The following is a 12,654-nucleotide window of genomic DNA, read 5'->3' on the forward strand; positions in this document are numbered from 1 at the left end:
GTGTCATTTTGAGGCTACTGATTAGATGCTGGATGACCTACGCTCTCTTCCTACCAAAATTTTTCCTAACCCAGAGTTTCTGTCAAGATGAACAACTGAGCTAAGCTGTTCTTTAATTCATGTCTCTTTTCAATAAGATGAGGAGGATAAATATCTTACAGGTTTGGGAAGCTTAATTTCTGTGAAACAGAATGAATCTCTTCTTGGAGAAATTCAGTATAAAATCTTTTCTTTGTGTGCAGTTCTGTATGTACTTTGTATGCTGTTCTTTGCAAAATTCAGACTTCTGTGAAGTTTTGAATTTCAATTTGCATGTATCATCTAAATGTGCATTGAAGTGCTAGAGAGGCTGGAAGGTTCCCAGATACTAGGGAGACTGGTTGCAAGCATTACTGGTAGGATGCTCTGATTCAGGCCATGATACATACAGCTTTCAGATATACCCAGCCAGTCCTTCCACCATCATTGTCCTTCTGTTGATGGGAGGCCATGTGATTGTTTCCTCAGCATGCTTGTAAGCAGTTATTTCAGCTGTACTGATTTGTTGGTATCTTTCCTTTCCATAAACTCTGCTGACTTCTTTGGTTTGAAAAGCCTTAGGGAATGGAGATTTGGAAACCAGGCTTCATTAGTTCAGCTACTCACACACATTTACTTGTTTGGCTCTGGTAAGAAGGAAAGGAACCTTCTTCAGAATTGGAAAACACTCAATTTTCAGATAAAAGAGGCAGGAAATTATTTGAACTAATTATGAGAAATGAACGAGGTTTTAGGTTTTTTTTGTCTCTGTATCAGAGTACTGTCATGTTTAAAGTAATTAAAATTTGTCAGTTTTGAAACTGTTAGGCTGGTAGTGATATTGGGTTGGGTATCTTGTAAGTAGTCACATGGAAGTAGGTAAGTAAATAATTGGAGCACAGAAATAATCATGAGTCTAAGGAAGTCTAAGTCTGGAGTTCACAGGGAAATGCTTTTGGTGTCATTTAATATTAATGGGAAATCTATTCCAACAAATTTAATCTAAAGGTCAGACACATCAGAGAATTAAATAGAAAAGCCATCCAGATTTAGCCCTGCCTATCCAGAATTATGAAAGTTGTCATTTATATAGTAGATGATCTAGAATATCTGGAATTCCCCTGACAGCAGGGTCCTTTTCTGAATAACCACATTTTATGAACAAGTGAAAAAGAATTCACTAGTTAATGATGTCCAGTCTATCAACTTCATCTGAGCTTAGTTTTCTTCTCTTGCAGTGTATCTCCTCTAGTCCGAAGCCTCCCTTCATAGCCCAGGTTTGTCTCGTCAGTCACCATAATGTGAGTATCATTTTTTGAACCTGAAGCTTTTCAGATTGCCCCTGTTTTAGATGATTTTGAAGGCTTCTAAATACATCTCAGATGATACAGAACAAGTTTTTTTCAATCTTTTCCACTTTTAAGGGCAGATTACATTTCAGGTTCTTTAGAAAAACTTGGTGTTTATTGAATAAAGACTGCAACTAGGGGCTTGTTGGCACACAGTATGTTTTGTCCCATTCTTTCCCAGCCCTGTTGACTTGTTTACTGGGCAAAAGGGACAGGAAATGCTTCCAGAAGCATGAGAAGACATGAAATTAGCTTAGGTCAGATAAAATATCACACAAGGCAGGAAGTATTTCTTTCAAGAACTACCTGAAGGGAGGCTGTAGCCAGGTGGAGGATGGTCTCTTCTGCCAGTCTGGACACAGTCTCAAGTTGTGCCAGGGGAGGTCTAGGCTGGATGTTAGGAGGAAGTACTTGCCAGAGAGAGTGATTGCCATTGGAATGGGCTGCCCAGGATGGTGGTGGAGGCACCGTCCCTGGAGGTGTTCAGAAAAAGCCTGGATGAGGCACTTAGTGCCATGGACTAGTTGATTGGACAGGGCTGAGTGCTAGGTTGGACTGGATGATCTTGGAGGTCTCTTCCAACCTGGTTGATTCTATTGCATGAAGAACACAAAGCTGACTGCTAAATTTGAGATGAAGAAAAAATGGCTTTTAAAAAAAATTATACTTGAAAACTTGAATTCTGTTTGAACTTTAAGGCATAAAAAGTCACTGATGGATTTAGGTCGAAGCATAATCCAGACATTAATTCTAAAGCCTTTCTGCAATGCCCAGTGAAACTGCTCACCAGACATTCTATGGCTTTTCGAAGAAGCGACTTAAGAAACATTGTCATGCAATAAACCACAGCGTGTAGCTTGTGAGTGATGAGGATAATTCCACAAACAGGGATATTTTCTCATTGGAATTTGGACAGCACCTGGCACATTGAACTGCCCTCAGAAGTTACTCAGCCCTATTAAGCTTGACCATTCTCTCTGTGTTTTTTATGGAGGTATGGGAGTGGTTTAGGGTTGGTTTTGTTTTCTTTTTTACAGTTTTAGTCCAAGTTCTCCTTTCTTTCAGGATGCTTATTTTTGCAGTGAGGTTTGTTTGGTTTTTTTAATACTTGCCATTTCTTGCTTTCATTGTTACAAATGACGCTGAGGCAGAGCTTCTTTATATGTGTGTATGTGAATAGATTAATTTATCTGCTTACATATGGTCTTTATGTAGTTAGCATTACAAAAAGTTTCTACTTTCCCCCCCCCCCCCCCCCCCCCTTTGGATTGTGAAACTAGCACTCAAGTGGTGCAATTTCATAACTTCATGTTAGAGGATGGGCTCTATGACTATTGATAGCTTAGAACTTTTATCATCCAAAGAATAAACAAGTAGACTCATAGCTCAGAGAGATGAGGCAGCCTTACTGTCTCAAATATCATCTCAGTCAAATTGTTCCTTGGTCTGAAATGCTGTAATGTCTATAATTTTCCTGTCTTCCCTCTACAAAATATTAAGGTGACATTTTATTCTGTGAGAAACATTTTTTGCGTCAATTAATTATTGGGAAGAGATGTCAACATTTTCATATGTGTGGGAAAAAAAAAGGTATTTTGCTCCCATAGACAATAGTACATATATCAACAAATGTGAATGCCTGGGCATTCAGATATTTAAGATATATTTTATCTGCATTGCTCCTCTGCCAGAGAGAAAAACCTTTAATATAGTTTTTTTCAAGGCATGAGGACACTTTGGAATTTACTTTCTTATGAAGATGCTTGTGAAGAGAGCGTTTAATAAAACAGTGAAATACTTGATTTTTCCTAAAAGCTTTTCTTTTCCTTGCAGTAAAAATGAAACTTTAACATGGTAACTTATATTTTACTGATGGACATCTTTAACTGATCTGGGGAAAAAAAAAAAAAAGAGAGATATTCCAAAGGTTTTTTAAGGCTTCATTTTAGTTTCTAACTGAATTCGTGTTTGGGGAATGCAGCACATTGGTCAATGTCAGATTTTGAAGCTAGGTTGAAGGCAAAGGAGATTTTCATTCTCAGCAGTCCGGATTTTACCTAGATTTATCCCAAGTGGGTACTACAGTAATCAGAGGTACCTTCATGGAATTGGTCTTGGATAATAATTTTAGTGTGTGCTTGAATGTTACATTTCACTCTAATTTATGATGGCTTTACTTATCTAAGCAACTTCAGTAATTTGGGGGCTGTATATTTAATGACACAGTTAAATGGAATTCCTAACAGAGGGGAAACAGAGAAGCTTTTGTTTGTGCTTGGTCATATATAAATGTCTATTATTTGCAATTACAACTTTGATCCAATACTGTGTTAATGAAAAATAGGCTTTACAAAGATGTATGTTGTGGACTGAGCTCTTATATTTTGCAGTGCAAAAATTGATGGAAATGGAATTAACTTATTGCATATTTTAATACGATTGCCTATGGTCAGCCAGGAGAAGTGACTTCTGTCCTTCGTTTTACTTGTCACTTGAAATTGTTCTCTGGTAACATCCTAGGATTTACACTGATAAACTTAATCACCTGCAGTTAACACAGGATTAAATTTCTGTTCTTATTTGCCTTTTTATTTTTTTGTGTTAGCCACACTCCTGGTGTTTGCTTGGCGTTTGTTTGGTTTTGTTCTCTTTCACTTCGCAAGTACATTTTTTCCCACATGATGATCTTATCCTTATTGCTGTGTTGCAGTAAAAAACAAAGCGCAATTAAAGGACAAAAGGCAGAGAATTCTAGAGGTTGCAGTTGTAATTATCCCTTCTTTCACAGAGATCACCTCATTTGTTCATCATAAAGTGGTCTGCTGTCTTGTTTATATTCTCAAAGAGCATTGAACAGTATTACAACTGAGAATTGATACAGCACTGATTCTATCCTTTTGGAGTCATCCAGGTTATTTAGACAGACATAGAAGGAAATTCTTCACCATGGTGGCAGTAAGGAACTAGAATCGGTTAGATGTAAATCATGTCTTATTCCACATTTTATCTCTCTAAAAGGTTCAGCTGACATCTATTATGCCTCTGTACAGTCATATGTACTATTAGCAGCTCATGGAGTGAACAACAGGGTCCATCGTGAGCTGTGTGGCTCTATTGAAAATCAGTAGAAGATGTCTTATTATATTCACCTAGTCTAGAATTTCATCTAATAAGCTGCAAGTGTTTGTTCTGGCAGAAAACATCAAGTTAAAATATTTGTTTTGAGCTTCTTTGGGGTTGGGTTTTTTTCATAAGGCAGGTCTTTGTGGATGTTTTGCTCATTCCTGAATGTTCGTAAGTCAGGAAATCTAAGGTATTGTCATTTGCTCCTGTGAGGAGATTATGGCTCTCTTAAATTTTCTCATATTTCATTGCATTCACAGCTTCTCCAAACTTCTTCATGGCTGTCTATAGAATGTGAAGTGTAATTATCATTTTACAACTGCCTATTTTTCTATCAGGAAAACTATGACCTGGAGTTGCCACAAGTATGCATTACAGGCAGTGCTGAAGAAAATTACATTGAAGGCAGGGCTTGAGTGTGAACCTATCTGAAAAAAATCAACATACTGGTGGAATCACAAAGTCATTTCACCAGATATAAAATTCTGTATCTTATTTAGAATATTGTTCAAATGTTCACAGTTCTGATTATCTCTAGTTGTCTGCATTAACTTCAAAACACACTGCATAGCACTAGGTTTTTATTTTGAGGGTACAAAAACATTTCTGCAATTATTATTTTGCTCAAGAATTGAGAATTTCCTTAAAAGCAATTGGAATATACTTCTAATATTCCAATAAAGGGATGATGGTGAGTAAAGGTGTAATTTGCCACTGTAAATGATAGGCCTCTTCCATCCTGTGTTGGTGGAGTAACAGTGACATGCTAAAGTCTAGTAGGCAGTCTGATTTTCTTCCCAATATAGTTTTCTGATGTATGTATATTAACAAAGGAGTCGATTAACTATTGGGATTCCCATCCCAGAGAACAGTGGTTGTTTTGGAGCTTGCTTTCTCCAGGATCAATATAGGAACTCAGAATAACAAAAGCTTAATAGTAAATGTCAAGACTCAAAAAAAACCCCAAAGCAAACAAAACAACAAGAACCACAAAACCAGCCAACCAAAAAAACCCACCCACAAACAAAAGAACCCACCCCCAAACCAAACCAATCAACCAAAACCAACAAAAGAAAACAAACAAAAAAATCCCCTTCCACAAACAAACTAGCATTGCTGCCACTTTATTCAGTTTAAATTGCATAATAATTAGACTTTTAATGTCATTTTTATGAAGTTCGAAACACGAAGCTCTATGTTGGGATTCATAAAGACAGAAGATGATGAAAAACTGTTCTTTTTATAGGCCTGTCAGATAACTGCATTCAACAGGAGTGCTGCACACCTGACTGTGCTCATGTTACCTTGCTATTGTACTTGTCTTTTATGAGCTTACAGAGCAGTTCTGCAACCTCTTCCTTTCACAGTAGTCTCTGCTTCAGATGTGGCTGATAAACCACATCTGAGCTACAGGCAGCACTGGCTACTGGGACTTTTAAAAGAACAGTCTATTAACTACCAGCTCATCTCCTCTTCCACTGTCTCTGGTCATCTCTCAACATGCATGCCTATGTGCACCTGCGCCTCTTACATGACTTAACTCTGTAGGGCTTTGGGAGGTGTATTCTGAGGATATTTTTTCCATCCTACCCTCACTCATAACTGAGTGAATCAAACCTTGATATATTTTCTCATGTAGTCTTGATAGAGGAAAGGAGGCAAAGTCTAACTTGCAAATGGCAGAACTGGTGTGAGATGCACAGTCCCTAAAAGGGTGCCACTGATTGGCCTTTTCATTGATAATGTTTGTACTAATAGATTGACACTTTTACACATTCACATGTGTATAATAAATATGGATATTTGTATTACAGAAATTCCTGAATAGATAATATTTCAGAGGTATTTTTGAGCTGAAAGATAAAGATTCCTGATTTTCAAGGCTCTAACCCCTGTCTAAAGCAAATATGTTTGGAAGTCCACCACTTGAATTTCCTTCTTTAATTTGTTCCACATCAGCTGTCCAAGCACACACACTCACCTTTGTCTTCCCCTGTGCTGTGGCATTGCCTCTCAGCTTCTGAATTCCACACCTTCATAGTGAAAGTAACCCTCCTGAAGCTTTACTCCATCTCACCTCCACAGGGTTCCTATTCCATATGAAAGGAAGTACAAATTTGTTACACACAGTGTGCCATCAAGTGTACTGGGAAGGAAAAAACAACAAGGGAAGCTTTCCATTTTACTTTCACATTTGTTACAGGTAGCTATAAAAAGTTAAAAAAGAATTGCAAATTAACATGTGGTTTGGGGCACTTTCATACCTATTTCTTTCAACTTTTATTTTATTTAAAAATGCATAAAGGAAAGAACAATGTGGTGGGTTTTTTTCTGCAGCTGAATATGGAAAATGATTCAACAGTAAGTGGAAAATACACTCTTTTGCAAAATAATATACATCTGCATAATATGTAGAGTACTCCTGAAGATGTGATCTTACTGAAATGGAAAGTTTATTCGACAGGAGGTTTCAGAGCCCCTAATAGTGAGGCAGAGGTAGAAGGTCATATAAGAACTGTGGTGATGTTTGGCTTCCAGGGAAAAAGGCTGAGCTTCCCACTACCCAGATTTGAGAGAGAGCACTCATGAAATGGAGTGGTGATAGCAGGGGAACCTTCAACACCAACATACCTTTCAAAAGATTACTCTTGAAATCTGGAATGCTTTCATTTTGGCTAGATATTTTTGGAGCATCCACTACTTATGCTATAGTTGCATTAGAATTATTTCTGTACTACTGAGAAATTATGCTTTTATTGAAATTAGTGATGAAGGTTCCATGTATCCAAATTGGGACCAGATTTTTTCCATTTTATTTAAAGAAAATTATCTTCACATTATTTCCATTATACTTTTTGTTGCACAACTGATGGTTTCTTGTAATCAATTCATGGCTAGGTTTTTAGATCAAATGTTCTGTGAAATGCCTTTAAAATGTGTGCAAGCAGGTCAAATTGCTCCACTTAGTCTTGCTTTCTTCGTGTGTTTTAGCAGCTAGTACATATTGACAGACTTAATTGCGATTGCTTCAACAGCTAGAGGCTACTTATTTTGCCAAAGATTTTCCATAGAAACACGACATTAATAATGTGTATTTTAATTAAGTTGCAGATAGCTTTTTAGTAGGCTATTTGCTGAAGCTGACAAGAGAAGAACAATAATGGGTGAGCTGACAGAATTTGTGAAAAGAATGAAGTGTTTACCACTGTGTTTCATTTAACACAAATAATAACAGTGAAGAGCATTTCAGACTTTGATAATAGCAGTATGTCGGTGAAGCATGTGGAGAATGTCTTCCAAAACCAGAAATTACAGCCTTGGTTCTAATTATTTTTGGTGACCAAGTATAAAGAGTGGCAGATCCCAGACTCTTCCTGAAAAAAAAAAACCCAAACAAAACCCATTTCTTTTTATGCATGAAAGGGGACTTCAGTCCTACTTCTTAATATGCAGTTGGTGATTTTCTTGCCATCTTGTGAATATGCATGGTCATAGTAGTCTTGGTGTAATGATTCATTTCATTTCCTGATTCTATCTGCTTCATGATTGCTATAAACAAAGTTAGTACTTGCCAGTGGACTGCTGGCAAGTACACTGCAGTCTACTGCTACTCTACCCATTTACTGGCACGCTACTCTACCCAGAGTACAGTGTGGCTAGGTTTATTACATTGTGGGTTTTATTTTGTCTGCAGTAAAACACACAATATTTGTGACACTGTAGATCTCTCTCTGCTTGCGTTGTGACAGACTACATTTGTGGGGTTTAGCCATCCATTAAAGTTCCAGGTTGTTGGAAATGTTTTAAAGGGACATAAGGACCTTTCTGACATAAAAATCTATTGCAAGATTGCTAGTCTGCAGTTCACCACTCCAGGGACAGGCAGTAGTTAAAGCACACAGTGCAGAGGTTTAATGAATGGTTCTAGAACTAATCACTCTTCACTTTCGGTAGACAGAGTGAAGAAAGTGTATGCCTTTGTTACTTTGTAGTATGCTTTGGGCCTTGGTCAGGTATCCTGCCAGGGTTTGAAGCTCCTTTACTTAAGTATTTCTCCTTCAAATCAGAGCCAACTCATTCTGAATAGGTTTCTCAAGCTTAGTCTTAGTTGAAAAGTCAAATGAAAAAAAAAATCCTCTGCATTCAGGAATCATTACATTTATATATTTAAAACTCTTTTTAACCTGCTTTAGGATTTGGACCTCATGAAATGTATAATGCTGTGAGAGCCCTCTCACAGTCTTCCTTATTTGAGGTCATTATACATCTCGTCTTTTTATTCCATTCTTCTTTTCCCTCCTCTCCCTCTCTTCTTTCCTCCTCTTTTCTTATTTTTAATTTTTTTTAAATTCCTGATTTTTAAGTTTTTCCCTCTGCTTTTTTTCCTTCTTTTTTTCCCTCTATTTTCATTCCCCCCCCTCCTTTTTTTTTTTTACATTTATGAGAGATACAGAGACTTATGGAAGAGGGGGTGGGGATAATCTCAAAACTCAGTAAAGACTGATCAGGACCTTAGATGTCTCCTTGTCTTTTAGCATGGCATTCCATTAAGACTCATTCAAATAATAAAGAATAAATGAATTTGCCATTAAATAAGTGCAAAGTTTCAAAGAACTTTTGGGTGTTCATTAGGCTTCTTCATTCTTTTTGTAGGGGTTGTGTGTAGAACTGTATGCATTACAAAAGTTAAAGAAAACGTCACATGCCAAAGACAGGAATTAAATAGTTCTTTTCCTTTGGTGGGATAATTAGTGTAATCAATTGACACTGGTGATTTTTTCCATACCGTTCCCTAGTGAAACTGATAATGCTTCACAGTGGGAAAAAGCTATTCTCAGCAACTCCATTGTGGAAGATATTAGTAATAAAATAGAGAACCTGAACTGCTGAATTGTTTTAATTTTTTTTTTCCCAAAATCAAGCATAAAGGGTAATTTGTTTCCATCAGAAGATATTATCTATCCTTCAAGGCTGACTGGATATAATTGCCCATCATATAAATCTCTTGATAAATAGTGCCCTTAGGCAGCGTGACACTAATAATTGTTCAATTACAGACTTCAAGCTTTTCAAATGGCCAGAGTCATTATTTTATACCTCGTTAATAGAAATAGAGGCATAGATTGAATGCATAGGAAAATTATTATTCTTTTGAGGATGAGTTCATCTTTACATTTGATGTCTTTTCTAATTACCTGTAATATTTTTTTTTAAATAATCACAACTTAATTCCTTGTAATAACAATTGCCCTGTAATCTGATTGTATACTGAAAAAAGGAGGGCATTCAATATGTGAACATCCAAATGCTAAATAATATGTTAGCAGTATATTTACATTTGTGAACGATTATGTTCATTCAACCTATATAGCTTCAGTGCATTCTAAATGTTTCTAAAAGATCAGCTCTATTCTCTGAGCCAATGCAATCTGCAGATAGTTAAGTATTTTACCACTGATCTTCTGGACCTTGATTCTTCATTCTCAGTCATGCAATTTTAAAATACTGAAAATAGGCTGAAATTGATGATCCGATAACTCCTATAGGTTAGGAAAACTTGTGGAAGGCACAGAGAGTTGTTGAAGGTCAGATGGAAAATGAGAACTATTCTTTAGTGTTGTTCCTCTACTAGTATAACACAAAGGTGTGAAGGGGGAGAAAGCTTGACCTCTTGCTCTGAGAAAATTTGCTTAAAGAAGCCATGAAGCTCAGTGTTATCCAAGTTGCTAAACACAGTCATATGGTAACTAAAATGTTTTGCTTCTTGCAAATACCAATCAGTCTTAATGTCATTCATTTCACTCTATTAATTATAATGTGTTACTGTGTTGAGATCAACATAGCTATAGATAGTATTTATTATCAAATGAAAGAAAATGCCCTATCCCAAGAGAGCTTGGGAGTCTGATGATTACATCCATAAATACAGGTACTGCATGCCTTTTGTTTTCCTGTGTGTTTTTAGCACCTACTTGCTCAGTAAACCAACAGTTTCTTACATGCATATACTAGCCACAGCATTTCGTTTGAGGCTATCACTACCTAAGTAGGCTTAGCTGAGAGTGCATTCAGGTATTGCTTCCCAAAATTCTCTACATCAATGAATTGAAAAACAAAATATGACTGATTACTGCATAATCTGCCTTGGACAAATTAGAACAAGGTCAGATGAATTTTATCTTACATTTAAGTCTAGTTTGCCCCCCCTCCCCCTTTTTTTTGGTGAGAATAATTGCATTTTTTCCAAATATATTTATTTGTTTAATGTATCTATGTTTTTTGTCTTGCTGCAGTTCTTCACTGATTAGGTTAATTTTGGGTTATTTATATCACTTTCAAATCAGGCTCCTTGGCTCCCGTCAGATGTTGGGGGCTCAGGGTTGGAACACCAGAGTATACAAAACTATGTTCTTCAACCTAGGTCAATACCCATGGAGTATTTTACAGTAAGAGCCAAAGGAAAGAAAAGTATCTGTAAAATTACATCTGTACCTGGATATACTTGAGGCTTACTTAGAAATTATCTGTAGTATTCTTTTTCCTGACTATTGGTTCAAAATTTTTGTGACTATGATCCATGTTTAACATAGACATAAGCATAGGAAGTATAGTTTAGGAAATGCTTAATTTGAAAGCTAAATGTTTGGTTCTTCTGGATTTCACTCAAGATTGATCTGTTGCAAGACTTAACTAAAGCTTAATGTATGAACCAGAATGAAACTGGTGGCATTAATCAGATTTGCATAAGATTTGAGTCTGATACAGATAATTTGTTCATATAGACTGAAACTGAAGTAAAACATTGGCATAAAGTTTTGAAAAGCAAAAGACAGTAACAGACTGGTTAGGTCACAGACTGAGTAGCTATTGCTGTGGTAGCCATCAGCTAGGTTTAGGAGAATTCTTTCTTTCCAACATCAGCATGCATTAAAAAGAAAATAACAATTGGTTATTTCCACCACAATTGTGGTGATTGCTAGCTGCTGAGGCTGTGCTTATATTTCTTCATAAGCTGGTCTAGAAGGCTTCCAGAGGAGAATGGAAGTAAAACAAGTTGGCCATCCATCGTAACAAAAGATCTCATTCCCATTTTCAAAGCCAAGCAATCATACAGGCAGATGAAGAGTTAAGGACAAGTCTGCTCGCAGCTGGAAATGCAGCACTGAGAACTGTGTATAAGATTAGAGCTTCCTTAAAAAGATTTGAGATCTACTTTGAAGCAGGGTGATATTTCTGTGTAATTTACCAACCTTTTCAAAATCAATACAGCCATCTCAACTTCATCTAACTTTCAAATTTTTGCATTTTTGACACATTTTCAAAATTATCGCCTAACTCTTTTGTTATAATTCGCATTGATTGCGTGCACTTGATCAGAGTCAAAGCCATAAAATGCAGACTTCAGTGCTGCTACAGTCAGCATGTACAGTAATTATAGCTTCATCTGGTCTTTTTGCTTTCAAGACACAATTTATTTTTGAAATTAGAATTTTTTTCTGAGCTGCCTTGAACTTTGAGAACTCCTTAAGATTAGAAATAGGGCTGAGCAGTTCCACGCTAGCAAAACTACCTGAGATGCTAAAAAAATTAGTTACATGGATGCATGCTTTTTTCACAACACTTTGCTACAAGCTGTGCACAATTCTGCTTGACTGTGTTAGCTGTGGAAGCTGGACTCAATTCAGGTTTTCCCAAATGTAAAATGTATTTGGAGAGAAGGTACGTTTTAGTTTTGCATTCTGGACATCACACAGGTTTTACTGCAAGTTGTTTGTCTATCCTCTTTGATAAGAACAAAGGTTGAGTCAGTATCATGTGCAGTGTCTTTGAATGTGACTATGTCCTTGCAGAGATAAAGAGTGAAGACAGTGGTCAGCCTTCTTAGAGGAACATAGGAAAATGAAGTGAGTTAGAGAGAGCATGTGGACCTCTGAAATACCTTTTGTATAATTGTGTTAAAAACAGAAAAGGAAGACTTAAATGCCTATTGACTAAATACTTGTCTATTGAGACTACAATGCCAAAAATTAATTAAATATTACATGATCAGGTTAAAAATTTGAAGAGGCACATGAACAAAATCAAATTTGCTATAATGTTGAGTGTTTTCATAACAAAACCAACCTAGATCCAACTTTATGATCTATGAGTTGAATCAAGTATT

General features: G+C 36.5%; 1 protein-coding gene across 5 annotated transcripts in view; it reads left to right on the plus strand.

Annotated features, from left to right (window-relative positions):
* Positions 1-12,654, plus strand: part of TENM1 (teneurin transmembrane protein 1) — a 926,028-nt gene that overhangs the window by 103,100 nt on the left and 810,274 nt on the right. For 4 of the 5 annotated variants that reach the window (XM_064159463.1, XM_064159461.1, XM_064159462.1 and 1 more), the window contains exon 3: positions 1,257-1,319. The exons of the other annotated variant lie outside the window; for it this stretch is intronic. The gene's annotated coding sequence lies outside the window, so the exon portion shown is untranslated. The remainder of the gene's footprint in view (positions 1-1,256; positions 1,320-12,654) is intronic. 5 annotated transcript variants of the gene reach the window in all.

This window comes from Pogoniulus pusillus, chromosome 19, assembly GCF_015220805.1.
Source record: "Pogoniulus pusillus isolate bPogPus1 chromosome 19, bPogPus1.pri, whole genome shotgun sequence".
Classification (NCBI taxonomy): Eukaryota; Metazoa; Chordata; class Aves; order Piciformes; family Lybiidae; genus Pogoniulus; species Pogoniulus pusillus.